The 4424-nt window shown below is 48.7% G+C and overlaps 1 pseudogene; it reads left to right on the top strand.

Annotated features, from left to right (window-relative positions):
* The first annotated feature begins 258 nt into the window (after positions 1-258).
* LOC112073166 (extracellular calcium-sensing receptor-like) overlaps positions 259-4424 on the top strand; it is a 7543-nt pseudogene continuing 3377 nt past the window's right edge.

Raw genomic sequence — 4424 nt, 5'->3', positions numbered from 1 at the left:
GTCTGTCTGTCTGTCTCACCAGGATAAGATTTACTGTTGCCAGGTAGGGCAGAGGTAGAACAAGGTTTTGTGTGTCAATCGCTGTTTTTTCACGTCTGGTTAAAGGTGTCTGTGTTGAATGGTGTATATCTTCACTGATGGCACTTTTTGTTAACATCATTCTGTCTACAGAGTGTTCTGTATGCAAGCTCTTGTTTTGGTCTCTCTCCAACAGGTGACGGAACTCTCCCAGTCTTCGGCCTTGTCTCTCTCCAGGTGATGAGCCTCTGGGGCTGGCTGTGGCTGCTCTACTGTCTCCATGTCCCTGGGTGTGTCTGGGGTCTGGATGGAGGTGGAGAGGGGGATTGTCGGCTGGAAGCTAAGCCCGTCTCCGGCAGTGTTTATCGGGCAGGAGATGTGGTCATTGGGGGCCTGTTCCCCATCCATGTGGAAGCCCCTCTGCCAGAGCAGGAGTTCAGGAGCATTAATGGAAATTCTACCTGTACAATGTATGCAGCTTGTGTGATAACAGCTTTTTGTCATTGTGTTTTCACCTAACAGTAATGTGTATTCAGTTACCTCCTATTTCTCTGTTTTATCCTTTCTTCCGTCTGTCAGTTTCAACCAGCGTGCTTACCGTTGGCTCCAGACTATGATCTTTGCTGTGGAGGAGATTAACCGTGACCCAGRCCTCCTGCCTAACCTCACCCTGGGGTTCCTGGRTMCTGACACATGCCGGTCAGAGGGCACCACCCTGGGGGCAGCCCTAGCCATGGTGACCGGAAAAGAGGCCTCCGTGGTGGGCACAGAGTGTGGCACAACCCCCAAGGTTCCCGTCATCATCGGGGATGCCCGCTCCTCAGCCTCCATGGTGGTGGCACAGACCCTCGGGCCGTTTGATTTACCCATGGTGAGGCAGGGGTTGGATTACAGGTTGGGAATAGATGATGCCTCTTTTCACATTACATTTCAATCTCTTTCTAGATGTCTCTCTCTTTAACGTTTACTTTCCTTCTTCCTCTACTCTCTGTCTCTTACAAATTATAATTATCATTGACTCTCTCTCTCTCTCTCTCTCTCTCTCTCTCTCTCTCTCTCTCTCTCTTTCTGTGTGTTCTCTCTCGCTCTCTGTGTTCTCTCACTCTCTTTGGGTTCTCTCCCAGGTGAGTTACTTTGCCACCTGTGCGTGTTTGAGTGATAACTTGAGGTACCCCTCGTTCTTCCGTACGGTACCCAGCGATGCCTTCCAGGCTCGGGGCATGGCCAAGCTGCTGCGTCAGCTGGGCTGGGTGTGGGTCGGGCTAGTGTCAGAGGATGGTGACTATGGCAAGTTTGGGGTTCAGCTGCTTCTCCAAGAGCTCCAGGGATCTGGGGTGTGTGTCGCCTACTCTGAGGTCCTCCCCAAGGTACGACCTCACTCTGATGATCTGACAGTATACTCTCTCTTTCACTCTGACTTCCCCTCTCTTCTAATCTAACAGAAACGCTCTCTCTGATTTTCTATGACTCTCTTCCCTTTCTCTCACTGATGGTCATCCCCAAGTTACCGTCTAAGAGAAAGATCAGGCACATTGTGGACACCATCAGAGGATCTACTGCCAGAGTGGTGGTTGTGAAGAGGGTGGGCTGGAGTCTTTGACAATTTTTTTCTTCTGACCCCGCCTGGTATAGAGCTCCTGGATGGCAGGAAGCTTCGCCCCAGTGATATACTAGGCCATTCGCACTACCTTCTGTAGTGCCTTGCGGTCGGAGGCCGAGCAGTTGCCATACCAGGCAGTGATGCAACCAGTCAGGATCTCTCGATGGTGCAGCTGTAGAACCTTTTGAGGATCTGAGGAACATGCCAAATCTTTTCAGTCTCCTGAGGGGGTATAGTTTTTGTCGTCCCTCTCACGGCTGTCTTCATGTGCATGGGACCATGTTTAGTTTGTTGGTGATGTGGACACCAAGAAACTTGAAGCTCTCAACCTGCTCCACTGCAGCCCCGTCGATGAGAATGGGGGCATGCTTGGTCCTTTTTTTCCTGTAGTCCAACAATCATCTTCCTTTGTCTTGATCACGTTTGAGGGAGAGGTCGGTGTCCTGGGCACCACACAGCCAAGGTCCTCTGACCTCCTCCCTATAGGCTGTCTTGTCGTTGTCGGTTATCAGGCTGTTGTGTCATCAGCAAATTTCATGATGGTGTTGGAAGTCGTGCCTGGCTGTGCAGTCATGAGTGAACAAGTAGTACAGGAGGGGAATGAGCATGTACCCCTGAGGGGCCCCCTGTGTGAGGATCAGCGTGGCGGATGTGTTGTTACCTACCCTTACCACCTGGGGGCGGCCGTCAGGAAGTACAGGATCCAGTTGCAGAGGGAGTGTTTAGTCCCAGGGTCCTTAGGCCTATTGATGAGCTTTGAGTGCACTATGGTGTTGAACGCTGAGCTGTAGTCAATGAATAGCATTCTCACACAGTGTTCCTTTTTCACAGGTGGGAAAGGGCAGTGTGGAGTGCAATAGAGATTGCATCATCTGTGGATCTGTTGGGGCAGTATGCAAATTGAAGTGGGTCTAGGGTTCTGCGGATAATGGTGTTTGATGTGAGCCATGACCAGCATTTCAAAGCACTTCATGGCTACAGATGTGAGTGATGGGTCAGTAGTCATTTAGGTAGGTTACCTTAGTGTTCTAAGGCGCAGGCGCTATGGTTATCTGCTTAAAAACATGTTGGTATTACAGACTCGGACAGGGGAAGTGAAAATGTCAGTGAAGATCAGCGCATGCTCACAGTACACGTCCTGGTAATCCGCCTGGCCTGCGGCTTGTGAATGTTGACCTGTTTGAACGCTCTACTCACATCGGCTGCTGAGAGCGTGACCACACAGTCTTCCGGAACAGCTGGTGCTCTCATGCATGTTCAGTGTTATTTGCCTGGAAGTGAGCATAGAAGTATTTAGCTCATCTGATAGGCTCATGTCACTGGGCAGCTCTCGGCTGTGCTTCCCTTGTAGTCTAAAATGGTTGAAGCCCTGCCACATCCGACGAGCATCAGAGCCGGTGTAGTATGATTTGATCTTAGTCCTGTATTGATGCTCTGCAGGTTTGATGGTTCGTCGGGGGGCATAGCTGGATTTCTTGTTAAGCTTCGGGTTAGAGTCCTGCTCTTTGAAAGCGGCAGCTCTAGCCTTTAGTTCAGTGCGGATGCTGCCTGTTATTCCATGTCTTCAGGTAGGGGTATGTACAGTATGTACGTCACTGTAGGAACGACGTCATCGATGTACTTACTGATGAAGCAAATGACTTATTGGTGTGTACTCCTCAATATGCCTATCGGAGGAATCCCGGAACGTAGTACAGTCTAAGCTAGCAAAACAGTCCTGTAGCTTTGCATCTGCTTCATCTGATCACTTTTTTTATTGATCAAGTCACTGGGGCTTCCTGCTTTCATTTTTGGATGTAAGCAGGAATTAGGCAGATAGAATTATGGACAAATTTCCAAATGGAGGGCGAGGAGAGCTTTGTATGCGTCTCTGTGTGTGGATGTTACAGTTTTTAATGTCCCGTGGTAGTTTAATCTTCCGCGTAGCTCACAATTTTATTCTCCAAAGATTGCACGTTTTAGCAAGAAATGGAGGGAAGGTGGGGGTTTATTCGATCGCCTACGAATTCTCAGAAGGCAGTCCGCCCTTTGGCCCTTTTCTCTGCCTCCTCCTCACGCAAATCACGGGGATCTGGGCCTGTTCCCGAGGAAGAAGCATATCCTTCGCATCGGGCCGTCAGATTGTTGAAAGTAAAAAAGGATTCCGCTAGTCCGTGGTGAGTAATTCACAGTCCTGATGTCTAGAAGTTATTTTCAGTCATAAGAGACGGTTACGGCCAATATTATGTACAAAATAAGTTTAAAAAAAAGTTACAAACAAACGCAAATAAATAAACCAAACAAACACACAATAGGTTGGGGACATGTAAAATGTCTGCCTTCCTCTCCGGCGCATCTTACTAACTCATTGCACTGCAGCCTATAACTGCAAGTTTGGTGCATTTTCTTTCTGTGAATATTGATTCCGTTCTTAGCAATGTTTCAAAAAAACATCCCAGGTGATCTAGAGTTGCAATGCTGGAGTGGCATGGACGCGTGTCCACCCACATCCGCCAGTGTCACACTTCCGCATCTGCGGTGAAAAGTGGCAGAGCTAGAGCGGTGTTTGTCAGACCATGAGACATCCCGAAAATCGGTCTTCTCAGGTAAACGTCTGTAGTGTCATTCGGTTTGACCTACGAACTACAACTTCTTGGAAAGAGGAGACTCCACGAACAAGTTGGTGTTTCTCCGTTTTGCTCTACGACCCTCACAAAATCAGGAGACACGTCTGAACGGTACCGGTCACGTGCAACTTCTGCTTCTTATTATTTATTTTTTGACTGTCCATTTTTTTTTATGAAAGTGTTATTCAGTGCGTTTTCAT

Source organism: Salvelinus sp. IW2-2015, unplaced genomic scaffold (genome assembly GCF_002910315.2).
Source record: "Salvelinus sp. IW2-2015 unplaced genomic scaffold, ASM291031v2 Un_scaffold2171, whole genome shotgun sequence".
Taxonomy (NCBI): domain Eukaryota; kingdom Metazoa; phylum Chordata; class Actinopteri; order Salmoniformes; family Salmonidae; genus Salvelinus; species Salvelinus sp. IW2-2015.
The sequence above is the reverse complement of the archived record's forward strand: the minus strand, read 5'-3'. Positions and strand labels throughout refer to the sequence as shown.